Source organism: Drosophila ananassae, chromosome 2R (genome assembly GCF_017639315.1).
Source record: "Drosophila ananassae strain 14024-0371.13 chromosome 2R, ASM1763931v2, whole genome shotgun sequence".
Lineage (NCBI taxonomy): Eukaryota > Metazoa > Arthropoda > Insecta > Diptera > Drosophilidae > Drosophila > Drosophila ananassae.
Window position 1 is genome coordinate 3,168,099 of NC_057928.1, and position 14,322 is coordinate 3,182,420.

A 14,322-nucleotide genomic window follows, 5' to 3' on the forward strand; every position below is an offset into this window, starting at 1 on the left:
TTTCAATAAATATAAATCCGTTTCATTTTTTGTCTTGGTCACCGCGACCCGTGTTTTTCAGACGGACCTCACTTCAACGGGGCACAACTTTGAAACTGCTCAATATTTTCTACTTTTTTTATTCAAGTTAAATTTAAGTTAAAAAAGCGATATTTCAAAAAAATTTAATAGTTTACGAGAAAAAAATTCGGGAAAAATGTATATTTTTTGGCGCTCCAACTGCGCATGCCCCCATAAAGGACTTTCTTTTGGACCTACGGGTGTGGGGAGCCGTTTAAAGGCAACTCCGCATGAGGCAAGACTACTCCTTTTATTCGCAGTCCTAGAGGGACTGCAGGGGCAACTTGTCATCAAGCCGTCATCCAGCCGGCTTGACGACCAGCTAGAGAGTTGCCAGGAGCGCACGGAGCGCAGTTTCCCGTACCAGTAGAGGAGTCGCAGCCAGCGACATAGAGGGCGCAGCCAGCGCCGAACACTGTGTACGGACGGAGTCGCAGCCAGCGACAGGGAGACGCAGCCAGCGTCAGTTGAGGAGACCGCAGCCAGCGGTCAGGAGGCGCAAGGAGCGCCAAGCATCAGCGGTCGCAGCCAGCGGCCAGAAGGCACAGGGCCGCCATTTTGGAGCGCTGGGGCAGCGCCACATTTAGACCTGAGGTGCAGCATTCCCCCAGGAGGAGTTCCCGGCTGAACGGAGGGGAAACCACCCCTACAACAACGCGAGCGGATCAGCAGTCAGCTAGTAGTGGCCGCTGGTGAACATAACCACGGCGGCGGCCATTTGTCGCCCAGCCACTACGGTGATTACAGTAGCGTCCCAACCTAGGAGTACTGCTGTCACAGCTGCGCATTCAGAGTCGGAGGTGGGCCAGCCACTCACGTCGTACCTGTTGGAAAGGATTACGGCGTTGGAGAACGAGCTGAAGAAGGTTAAAGCCTTGAACAGTGTGAGCACCGCCAATCGCAGTTAGCCCAAGCGCAAATGGCGCCAACAGTGGAGCGTCGGGGCAGCCGCCATCTTGGAGCGGACAGCCATTAGCCACATGGAACGGTAAGGGCCCAACTAACGGGGTCCGGCCGGTCCCACATAGCGGTGTCGGCGCGGGCAGTGCGGCCTGCACGCTGCCGCCATCTTGGAGTTGACCGCCATTGCTAATCATCTTGTGGAGCCACTGCGTTCTACAAGTGCTGCGCATGGATTCGTGCTGCCGGGCGGGAGCATCCACAACATGCCAACTGCATCGCCATTTGTTGGATCCTACGCCTCGATGACGCCGAATGGAGCCCAAGAAGCGAATGGGCCAAGGAGGCTCCCGGACTTGCCTGTATTTGGAGGGCAGCCCAAGGAGTGGCCCATCTTTTACTGTGCGTTTGTTGAGACGACCCAGGTTTGGCCGACCGGAGCAGCTTATACGCAGCCAGCTGAAAAGCGTGCGAGAGGTGCCGCCGATTACGGAGCAGCACCTGGCGAGGATCGTTCCCTTCGCAACCCGAGTGAGTAACCTCACGGCCTTCTTGCAGTCGGCGAAGGCGGAGCAGCATCTGGGGAACATCCTCATGGAGAAGCTTGTGGCAAAGCTTCCTATGAGCAAGCGAGTGGATTGGGCCAGGCACTCTGCATCGATCGAGCCCTTTCCCACTATAGCGCACTTCAGCGCGTGGCTACAGGCGTACGCAAACATCGTGTGAACGGTTTTGGACAGCGAGGGAAAGTAGCCGAGGCGTGGAGTTCTACATGCGAGCGTCGACCAGAATGGATGCGAGCAGCGGGATGATCGGCATGAAGGTTGTCCAATTTGTGGAGGGCAACATGCTACGACGAGCTGCAGGGAGTTCATCGGAGCTTCGCCACCGGGCAGGTGAAGCATGGTGAAGAGGCATCGGCTCTGCTTCACATGCTTACGGAGTGGTCATACGGCCAGATCCTGCGGTGTGCATGGTGAGTGCCAGATCAACGGATGCCACAGACTGCATCACCGTCTGCTACAAGGAGCGGACGAAGGGCGAAGATGGCCGGAGCAGCTAGGTAGCTTCAGGCGCCACAACAGAGAAAACCAGCAGTCAGCAGTTTCCAGACGCAGCCCGGACAGGAGGTCATCGCCACGAGGTGGTTACAGGGACCACGAGAGGAATTTAAGCATTGACGTGGAAGGAGGCCGACTTTTGTTCCGTATACTGCCAGTAACGCTGTACGGACGCCAGGTGGACAAATACGCGCTCTTAGATGAAGAATCCTCCGCCACGATGATCGACCATGAACTACGGAGGGATCTGGGAGTGCGAGGCGAACATCGACAGCTGAACATCCAATGGTTGGGAGGAAGGGCCAGCAGGGAGCCCACCAACGTGGTGAGCCTGGAGATAAGTGGATCTGGGAAGCCCACTCGCCACCCGTTAAGGAACGTGTACGCCGTTTCGAGCTTGAGTCTGCCGGTGCAGACGTTATGTCTACGAGACGTCCAGGGCGTGCATAAGGATTCGCGACTGCCGATGAAGCCCTACAGCAACGTGGTGCCGAAGTTGCTCATCGGACTGGACCATGAACATTTGGGATTGCCACTTAGGCCGAGGCGGGTTGCCAGAGAGGGGCCGTATGCGGCCGCAACCGAGCTTGGATGGGTTGTGTTTGGGCCAGTAAGTTGACAATCGACTACGCCGTCACCGAGGTCCTGCCTTCTAGCCGTGTCAATGGACGATACGATGGAAAAGATGGTGGAGGACTACTTCGAGATGGAAAGCTTTGGTGTGAAGCTCCTGCCACCGGTCACAGCCAGCGATGACCCGCGGGCCCAAAGGATCCTCGAAGACACCACGGTGAAAGTGGGGCGTCGCTACCAGACGGGATTGCTGTGGAAGGACGACCCCGCAGACGGCTGATCAACGTCGAGAAAAAGTTGGAGCGCAACGGGCAGTTGGCACTGGAATACGATCGGATCATCAAGGATTACGTGTCCAAAGGATATGCAAGGAAGCTGCAGCTGGATGAAGTCGCGGTGAAGAGCGATAAGCTGTGGTATTTGCCACATTTTGGTGTCGAAAATCCGAACAAGCCCAGTAAGGTCCGGCTTGTGTTTGATGTTTTGCAGCCAAAGTTGGAGGAACCTCGCTAAATTCGGCGCTGGACAAGGGGCCTCAGCACTATAAGCCCTTGCCAGACGTGCTCTTCCACTTCAGGGAAGGAGCAGTCGGAGTCTGCGGTGATATCAAGGAGATGTTCCACCAAGTGCTGATCCGACCCGAGGATCGATGTTCCCAACGATTCCTTTGGAGAGATGGTAACGACGATCGAGACCCGGATGTTTACGAGATGAACGTAATAACGTTTGGAGCAGCCTGCTCGCCGAGCACTGCGCATTTCGTGAAGATGGTTAATTCCCTGAAGTTTTGCGATTCAGATCCCGAGGGCAGTCAAGGCCATCATCGACCACCATTAAGTCGATGACTATGTGGACAGTTTCGCTACGAAGCTGTTGAGGCATCTACCCGAGTGAAGGAGATACATGCGGAGGCTGGATTCGAATTATGCCAGTTTTCATCCAGCTCACCCGTCGTGGAAGCGGCGTTGGGATCACCTGGACAAGTCAAGAGTGTCGGATGGGGTGAGGCTGAGCAGAAGATCCTTGGAATGCGTTAACAGGTAGCAACGGATGACTTCAGATTAAACGTGGAGTATCTTCGAGTGCCCAAAATCGTTCTACGTGGAGATCGAGTCCCTACAAAGAGGGAGTATTTGAGCCTGCTGATGTCAACGTTCAACCCATTCGGGTTCCTGTGCTGCCTGATGATTACAGCGAAGCTGTTGCTGTGGGAGATCTGGAGGGGGAAGATCCAGTTTGACGAACCACTGCCGGAGGAGTTAGACAGAGCCTTTGCTGCCTGGCGCAAAGAAAGATGGACGTCGTGGGACAGTTCCGATGTCCTCGCCACTATTTTGGGCGTGGAACAGTTCGGACCATCGAGTTGCACGTGTTCGTGGATTCGAGTCAATCTGCATTTGCGGCGGTGGCCTATTAGAGGGTAACGTACGAGGGTGGCAACGTGCTGGTTAGCTTCGTGTGTGCAAAGACTAATCCAAAAGGATTCCTGCATAATAGCGATCAGAAACTTCGTCTGCCGTAGAGGACAAGTACGTAAACTGCGGAGTGACAACGGCAAGAACTTCGTGGGAGCTGACAGGGAGGCCAGACGATTTGGAGCTGTGTTCGAGACGGAGGATACAGAGTGAGTTATCCAGCAGGAGCATTAAATGTGTCTTTAATTGCCCATCCAACCTGTCTGAGGGCGGACTATGGGAGCGGATGGTGCAGTGCGTCAAGCGAGTGCTGCGTCATACCCTGTAGGAAGTCGCGCCGAGGGACGACGCTGTCGATGTCGACGGTCAAACATTGTAATCGATAGGTACAATCAGTATTGGTAGGAAAATGTAATTTTAATTAAATTTTTAAGTTATCCGATTCTTGGCCCTTTGAAGTACGGGCCTACTTATCTCGGTAATGTGAATGCTCCAAAAAGAGCCTTTTCATTGTCTTGTGAATTGTAAGAGGGCGCACTGCGGAAAGATTTAGATTAAGATTCTGAATTGTGAGGCTAATTTAAGCAATTTTAGAATAAAACGTTCCGTTCGCCACGGCCATAGGCCCTTAAAGTACTCACCTTTCTTTTGGACCTACGCGTGTGGGGAGCCAAATCCATTCAAAATGGATGTATCGCATGTAGTTCTCCACACTACACTTTTTTGTTCAATGCTCCTGACCCTCTGAATTATCGTTGCCACAAAGGATGCTACGGTGCTCCAAAGCCTCTGGTTCTCCAGCATGACATCGAAAAGATTTTTAATTGGACTGAACAACCCGTCGTCGTCTCCATCCAGTATCGCTCACGTGCAAGTCCTGCACTTTGGAGCCGCATCTATATCCCGGGACCATCTCCAGGCTTCTGTAGCAGCGTTGCACCACCTCCTTCTCTTTGATGTGACAGACCGTTCACCCAACCTTTATACTGCCCATGTTCTCGATAGCCTTAGCTAGGTCCGCGAGGAAAATCACTATAGCAGTCTGCGACTCGCCGTATCTGTTTCTCAGCTTCTTGACCTTGGTCTACTGCTGACTGCTTTGCTACAGCGGTGGCCATATCCTTCGCCTTGCCCAGGGCGTCGAGTCCGCGCAGTTCTATGAGCAATTCTTTCGGTTCCGGACTTAAACCGGACTTTCGGTTCCGGACTTAAATCGCCTAGAACCCCCTTAATGCAGCCTTTAAGAGCACGCCTGTGTTGTGCTTTCTCTAGTAACACCCCGCTTTTGACTGTTTTCCTGACTTTGTTTACACTAGGAACCATGTCGTCGAGCTTGTAAGCTGTAAGTCATTCCCTCCGATTGGATGACTATTTCGTCTTCGTGACGCCTTCGATTCACAAGCGATCGCTTTTTCGGCTCTCAGGTTAATATCCGCTTCTTTTAGTCATGCTCTTCGTAGTTACTGCGGGGTTACTACGCTACATGCAACGGTGCGCCAATAATTTCCTGGTGGGAGCAATGGGAGTTATACAACTCCTGCTCAGTCGCCACAGCATGTTTTACTGGTGAACCGAAAAAGTGGAGGGGTTGGTCCGCCTCGTGACCTGAATCACCCAGTAACAGGCCAGTTTTTTCAGACCCTTCCGCACTATGGTAGTCCGCCCTATGCTCAGCGTTAGAATAGCTGGCGGCCCGTAGCGAACTATTCGCCCTCTGTGGCGAACATCTAACATCTTTCCGGTGAGCGCCCTCTACCAACACCACCGAACAGCTGTGATCGGCTGCGTTCATCTGGAACAGCCATCAGCATCACTGACTACCTCAATCAATCTTGGGCGAATTTGCATCGCGAATTTGCAAAACTTTGCCATCGAAAGAGACCGGCCGACGAGGCCGACCAGCCGGAAAACAGAGCCTCGAGGACGCTTTCCCTCCTACGTCTCTGATGAGCCGAAGGTCCTGTTCTTCAGAGGTTTGTTTCCTACCACGAGGCCGTGGAACAGAGCGATAACTGAGGCGCTTCGCGACAACGGAAGTTTGTCGTTCGACCTTCGCTTCACCTTCTCGCCTGAGTCAATATTGGTATGTGCGTTTGTCCGACGGTTTGTCTGTCTGTCTGTTTCTAAGTGAAAAATTCACAAGTTCTCAGTTTTAAAGTTATATACTTCAAACTTTGCACACATTGGAATAGCTCAGATCGGTAGGCTATATCCCATAGCTGCTTTATAACTGATCTTAAATGGTATAACCTTGTTTTTAGTAAAGATAGAAGGTTGAAAGATTTTATAAATTTCATAATTCTTTAATCTTATAAATAATGAAATTCTTATTAGGATAGGTGTATAATTAGATGTAGATAATAAGTGGAATTGTATGAAGTATATAGTTAGTTTAGTATAAGTTAGTTTAGGGCGGAGCGGGAGCGCAAGTGAAGCTCTCACTTGCGCTCTCCCATGAATTCGCCCCGCTTCGCCGCACTAGATAAGCTAGGCTTAAGGTTTTGTTAATATGAATATAACCGAATTTATAACGTCGAAGAGTGGACGCATTTTCGTTTCGTTCGTTTTTTTTCGCAACATAATTTAATTCTACAGCCACCGATTTTTCCTTTCTTTTTCGCGACGAGATAAAATAATCTCGATAAACATTTTGGCGCCCCCGGGTGGACTGTAGTGTAATATAATTAAATATATAAGCAACAAAAAATAGTGACGGTGACACATAAAATATATATAACAATATATATAACATATATACATATATCCAAAAAGAGTTGCTCGCGACGGTTGTGGTGGTGAATTCACAAATAAAAAATTTAAGAATTCTCCGCGTCGCGAAATAAAACTTCTCCATAGCTGCTTCTGGAAGGATTCGTCGTCCCCATGCACTGCACCTGCATCAATTGTGAAAGGAAAGTGGCCGCAGGATTAAAGGATCCGAAAGCAGAACCCCAGGTATTTGTGCAAAAAATTGAAAGTTGAGATAAAACAAATTAAAATCTGTCTTGTGCTGGAATATTGCACCCTCCTTTCAATTCTTGGCGCATACGTACGTAGAAAAAAATAGTAGAGCAAAAATAAATAACAACATATATAAAAATTCTAAAATTTTAATTATAAATATATGTGCTAACCTAAATGTACTGCCTGTGGATAAAATAAAAAAGAGAATATTGATATTATTTGCAATCACTGTCGCCCCCTACCCCTCGTTCTCGCATTTACAAATCTTCCAAATAAATACTAAAGTGCAGCCAAAAATTATTTTAATTATTTCAGATAAAATAAAGGTGCTTATATATTTGGTTTACATACATACAAATAGATGCAGCGATAATATTCTCGTTTTCGTTTCCCACCGTTATCCGCTGCTGTATGTATGTATGTATATGCACTTTTTGGCGCGTATAGTTTACCGGTCTGCCAAGTGACGCGCTCCCCTACAATTTGGTCAAGCATATTGGTTTCGGTGTCATTGGCGACCAACTATTTTTTTGGATACTCTGTGCCTCGACTATCAATAATTCGTTATCAATTAATTAATCAATTTAGATTTGGTTAAATTTAATAAATTATTTATTATATTTAAATAAGATTAATTAATTATTTTCGTTTTCGCATTTTCTTGTTGTTGAATTAAATTCAATAAATTTTTAAATAAATTTTAGAAAAATTTAATAAAAAAAAAATTTTTAATAAATTTTTAATATTAATATTTTAAAATTAATAAAAAATTTTAAATAAATTATTAAATCTTAAATTTGCATCGTTTTCGTTTTTGTATTGAAAAAACAAATTTTTTTAAAATGGAAAGTACTAAACAAAAACTTAATTCCACGACTCTTATTGACTTAAAAAAAAGATTAAATGTCAAAGTTAAAAGCATTCGCCGGTTGGAGGAACGTTTGGAAGATGGATCACTTCCTCTAAACAAAACCGAGCTAGAATGCAGGCTTCAGGTTTTAGATGAGGCAATTTCTGAAGCAAATGAGTTGCAAGACCAGATCGAGCAAATAGATGAAATGGATGATTTCGGAGCCGAGTTGGAAGAATTAGGAATAACTACGAAGGCAAGGATTATGTCCTTATGTAATGCCTTGAATTCAGCTGAAGACTCCCGTTCAGCTACTGCAATTTCTGCAGCCCCAACTCGAGCTCGACTTCCTAGTTTGGCATTGCCAAAATTCAGTGGAAATTATTCGGATTTCAAAAATTTCATAAGTCTTTTCGAGACATTAGTTGACAAAGATGTGAACATTCCAGTTATCGAGAAATTTAATCATTTAATTTCTTGCCTCTCTGGTGAAGCCTTAGGAACTGTCAAGGCATTCCAGGTCACCGAGAGTAATTACGCCAAAGCTATCGCTAGTTTAAAAAGAGTTTATGATAACGAATGTCTCATCTTTGCGAACCAAATACGTCAACTGTTCAGCCTTCCGAAAATTTCCCAGCCGTCTGCGTCGTCCTTGAGGGGTCTCATCGACACTGTATCATCAATTTATGGATCACTATTATCCATAGGAGATGATACTAAAATTGCAAACTCAATGATTATTCATTTAGTTTTGAGTAGAGTGGATCCAGTGACCAAGCAAAAATGGGAAGAGTCACTGGATTATGAGGAATTGCCGCTGTGGTCCGATTTCGAAAAAATACTAAATCGTAGATACCAGCATCTGTCCGCTGAAGAGACTGGCAAACCAAAACAAGAAAGAACTGGGTTCGGCAAGCAACTAAATAGAACTTCGTTGGCTTGTTCTTCTACCAACGCCAAACCAGCTTGCAGTTATTGTAACGCGAACAACCATTTTTTGGCCCAGTGTAGTCCGTTCGCTCGCCTTGCTGTAATGCAAAGGTTTGAGTTTGTTAAGTCAGCCTCCCTATGTTTGAATTGTCTGCGAAAAGGTCACACCGTAGCGAATTGTAAATCGACCAGGTGCCAAATCTGTTCAAGATCGCACCATAAACTTCTGCACCGATTTACAGTGACCGAAAATAGCTTAGCATTACCACCACCCACACAAAATCCTCCTCCAGAGTTAACGAATGATGGCCCTTCTACTTCACATGCTTTGCATGCGTCGTCTGTAGAAAGGGTTTTGTTAGCAACGTCGATCGTAAGCGTTCGCACAAAAAATGGTGAGCACATCTTGGCCCGAGCATTACTTGACTCAGGGTCACAAATGAATTTTATTACAGAAGATCTTGCTCAACGCTTACAGATCCGTAGGGAGGAATCGTGCATCAACTTGCTTGGAATTGGTCAAACTAATTCACAAGTTAAGAAAAAGATACACACCGTGGTGAAGTCGAGAGTCAATGGTAGCGAGTTTCCGTTCGACTTTTGGGTTTTGAAAACCATTTCAGGCTATCACCCTGATCAGTCAGTGAACGTAAAAGATTGGACCCTACCAAAGAACTTGCCGTTAGCAGACCCATATTTCTACAAACCTCAGCGGATAGATATGCTAATTGGAGCTGAGTCATTTTTCGAATTGTTGTCCGTTGGCCAAATAAAACAAGGTCCGAACCATCCCATCCTTCAAAAAACTCTCCTTGGGTGGATAGTATCGGGAAAATATCTGGCAAATTCCTCAACTCCTCCACAGCCAGTCTCTAGTCTGAATTGCCAAGAGGAAGTATTAGAGTCAATAGACAAAAACTTGAAAAAATTCTGGTCGTTGGAAGAAGTTCCTTCTTCTAAAAAGATGTTGTCGCCAGAACAAGAGCTATGTGAGGAACATTATCGGAAGACTACAAGAATACTGCCTTCAGGTCGATTTGAAGTTAAACTTCCATTTAAGTCGGATCCAAGCGTTTTGGGCAATTCATTCGAGATAGCCAAACGCCGATTCCTGTCGCTCGAGAGAAGATTATCTCGAGATCCGAACTTAAAGAAAATGTATTTGGAATTTATGGAAGAATACGAATCCCTAGGCCATATGTCCCCTGCAAGCAATGACGTTCTTGCTTCTCCACACTACGTCATACCCCACCAGTGTGTCTTGCGGCCGCAAAGTACAACGACCAAACTTAGAGTCGTTTTCGATGCGTCCTGCAAGACATCCACACAAAAGTGTTTAAATGAGTTGTTGATGGTGGGTCCAACAATTCAGGAAGAGCTTTACTCAACTCTTCTTAGATTTCGGCTAAACAAATTCGCTCTGGTAGCCGACATAAAAAAGATGTATCGTCAAGTGATGGTAAATGAAGCAGATCGACGATACCAGTTGATAGTGTGGAGAAAAGACCCGTCTGAGTCCTTGAAATTGTGCAAGCTCAACACCGTTACGTATGGCACTGCACCAGCCCCATTCCTGGCCATAAGGTGTTTGAAGAGGTTGAGTGAATCCGCGAAAAATACATTCCCTCGAGCTGCTAAAGTTATTGGGTCTGACTTTTACGTCGACGACATGTTAACGGGTGCTGGTTGCGTGGAGGAGCTAAAGACAATTAAGTCTGAAGTAACTCAGGTTCTTCAAAACGCTGGGTTTGAATTGAGCAAGTGGTTTTCAAACTCGCCTGAAGTTACTGCATCCGAGAGCACGGTTAAGCCAATAACACTTTCGGACTCAGAGCTGACAAAAACATTAGGAATCGTTTGGGTTCCTAAAGATGATGTATTTAAATTCGAAATTGATATGTCAGTCATGGGTCAAAGGGCGACTAAGCGCAATATTCTTTCGGTGACGTCAAAGCTTTTCGACCCTCTTGGCTTATTAAGCCCGATCCTTATTAAAGGAAAGATCCTGTTACAGGAACTTTGGCTCAATAAGCTAGATTGGGATGAGTCCATTCCACTGCACTTGGAAACCGCATGGAACAAGATTCAGCTTGCCTTGTCACAGTTAGAAGAGATCTCAATACCGAGATTTGTGATGAGTGAGCCAATGTCACCAATTGAAATTCATGCCTTTTCTGACGCATCGATGAGAGCCTATGGAGCCTGCGTCTATATCCGTTGCAAATCTGCAGAAGGTAGTAAAGTCTCATTGTTGACAGCAAAGTCGAAAGTAGCGCCGCTCAAGACAAAGACGCTCCCCCGTCTTGAGTTATGTGCCGCTCACCTTCTCGCGGACCTCTGTCGCAAAATAAAACCTCTTATCAAAGCACCGATCGAACGAAGTGTATATTGGTCAGATTCGGAAGTTTGTCTTCATTGGATTCGTTCCCATCCATCGTCGTTGTCAACGTTCGTATCAAATAGAGTTGCTGAGATTCAAGAGTGGTCAGAGGATAGCACGTGGCGGCATGTACCAACTAAACAGAACCCGGCAGATATTGTGTCAAGAGGTGGAGACGTAAAGGAAACGATAGAATCAATTTGGTTCACAGGTCCATCGTTTTTAACGGAGCCGGAAGATAAGTGGCCAACGAGCCCTCGGTTTGATCCGTCACCAGAGATTTTGCAGATGGAAGCAAAGAAGAGTGCGGTCGGACTGACTGCAATGGTCTCTACCTCATATTTGTTGGAAGTGATAGAAGGATTTTCCTCTCACTTAAAACTGCTGCGAGTGTTCGTTTACATGGTCCGCTTTATAAAGAAATGTAAAAAATTAGTAGTTCCTTCTGATAATGTACCTTCCCCTGTCGAATATCGAGACGCGTTTAATAAAATTGTCCAGATAGTCCAAGAGCACGAGTACCAAGAGGAAATTAAAAATGTTAGAAAAAATCTTGTTGTTAGCCCAAGCCTACAGAAGCTAAGTCCGTTTGTTCATGAAACCTCTCAGGCTGGGCTTACCTTTTCGTTGTTGCGGGTCGGGGGGCGACTAGCTAATGCTCCTATTTCGTACGATGCCAAGTTTCCAGTATTGTTGACGAAGCGCTCTCAATTTGTTCAGAGCTACGTCCGATACTTGCACGAGTCGAATTTTCATGTGGGTCCACGAGCACTAGTGAGTCTCTTGCGACAGCGCGTTTGGATAGTAAACGCGCAGGAAGTCTGCAGTCAGATAGTGCGGTCATGCATACGATGTTTTAAATGCAAGCCTCATCTGATGACTCAAATCATGGGAGATTTACCCCTAGATCGAGTTCGTGCTCTCCGCCCATTTTCCATATGTGGCGTGGATTTCTGTGGCCCTATTGAGACGACCTTGAAAATTCGTGGTAGGCCACCATACAAGTCCTACATTGCCCTGTTTGTTTGTTTTTCGTCTAAAGCAGTACATTTAGAAGTAGTTTCCGATCTGTCAACTGATTCCTTTCTATTGGCTTTTCAAAGGTTCGTTGGGCGCCGAGGATGTCCGCAGACCGTGCACTGCGACAACGCGACGAACTTCGTCGGAGCGAGTCGCCACTTCGCGGCACTGCGGCACCAGATCGAGAGCGAAGCGGACGAGCTGCGGCAATACGCATCAAAAAAAGGATGCGTATTTGCGTTCATACCGCCGCGGGCTCCGCACATGGGCGGACTATGGGAGGCAGGTGTGAAGTCTGCAAAGAACCTACTCCTACGAGCGGTGGGCAGCGCGAAGTTGACCGCAGAGGAGCTGCAGACCGTCCTCGTTGGAGTCGAGGCCGTCCTGAACTCGAGGCCCCTGGGCGCCCTCAGTCAGGACCCAAGCGACGGCGAGGCGCTGACTCCCGGGCACCTGTTGACAGGCGGGCCGCTCATCGCCCCACCAGCACCGCGGACCCCGGACCAGCAGGGTCTAACGTGCTTGCGGCGATGGCGGCTTGTCTCGTCAATCAAGCAAATGTTTTGGCAGCGTTGGTCCCGGGAGTACGTCTTGGGCCTACAGGCGCGGTGGCAGTGGCAGCGGGAGCAGGTGGACGCCAGGAAGGGCGATCTGGTCCTGGTCGCCGAGGACGACCAGCCGCCCCAGCAGTGGATCACCGCCAGGGTCGTCGAGACTCACGCCGGCGCGGACGGAAGGGTCAGGGTCGCCGACGTCAGGACGAGTAGAGGAGCATTGTTTCGGAGAGCAGTCCATAAGCTGGCAAGGCTGCCAATAGTTGAAGCCTAAGGAAGGCCTTCAACGGGGCCGGTGTATAATTAGATGTAGATAATAAGTGGAATTGTATGAAGTATATAGTTAGTTTAGTATAAGTTAGTTTAGGGCGGAGCGGGAGCGCAAGTGAAGCTCTCACTTGCGCTCTCCCATGAATTCGCCCCGCTTCGCCGCACTAGATAAGCTAGGCTTAAGGTTTTGTTAATATGAATATAACCGAATTTATAACGTCGAAGAGTGCACGCATTTTCGTTTCGTTCGTTTTTTTTCGCAACATAATTTAATTCTACAGCCACCGATTTTTCCTTTCGTTTTTCGCGACGAGATAAAATAATCTCGATAAACAATAGGCTTTTCATAATTTCCTCCGTTGTTTTAGTGTTTCAATTATAATTATTATTACTTTCGTACGAATTTTAATAAATACTGAATTTTAATAGTGGTGGCACCTTCGGGGCATCACTTAATGAGGTCCTACCACAGGGTAATCAACCGTCCAGACCCACTGTTACTTATGTTGCTGTATTAGTAACTCGGCTTAACCGTGATATGTCGGCGTACCAAAACAAAAGTCGGCATAAAAGTGACGCATATAACTAAATTTAAAAATTCCCACGCAGATGCTTAATGCGATTTATTCGGTCAGTTTTTGGGCAGAGAATATTTTCGTCAAGACCATCTGCCAAGTACGTTGAAGCGGCAAAAAACTAATTTCTGCATTAACTTTTACCTATCACAATTCTAAGGGGCTACATATCTAGCTCCCGAAACTGTATTCTGATAGTTCTTTCCTTGCTTCCCAAGTCTTTACAGTCTTTACCTAACATACTAAACGCGCGAGGTTTTTAGCTCCGAAGTTTATCCAAGTAGGTAGACAGTTTTAAGACCTCTGCGAATATTAAGATTTGAAATTTCTATAGATTCCAATTTCCCTTGTGAAGAGCTAAGATCACAAGTGTTAGGTGACAAAATTTCTTTGCAGTAAAATCATCTTGTCCGGTCAATCTTTAAACATTACCTGTTCCTATATACCACCTTCCTCCGAGCCGCCCACATTCTGGCAACACTTGTCCACTCCATTCAATTCGTTTCTATTATTTTGTCTGATTGCGACCAAATGACAGCTCTAGGTGACTTAAATATACCAGAATTCATGTGGCCTAATGTTGATAATTCACCGACTTTATGGCTTAACACGCAGCACGACTTCCCAGCCGCCAAGTTTGACAGGTCACTTGGTCAAATTATTACTTTAGAAGTTTTTTAGGTCGGCTGGTTAGCAGATTGATTGCTTCTTTCTATATCTTTATTTGGGGTTAAGTCGGCTCAACAAAACACTGACTCTGGTGAATATGT

The 14,322-nt window shown here is 46.8% G+C and overlaps 1 protein-coding gene across 3 annotated transcripts in view; it reads right to left on the reverse strand.

The window, feature by feature from the left end:
* LOC26515550 (synaptosomal-associated protein 25) overlaps positions 1-14,322 on the reverse strand; it is a 174,021-nt gene that overhangs the window by 42,481 nt on the left and 117,218 nt on the right. The window lies entirely within an intron of this gene.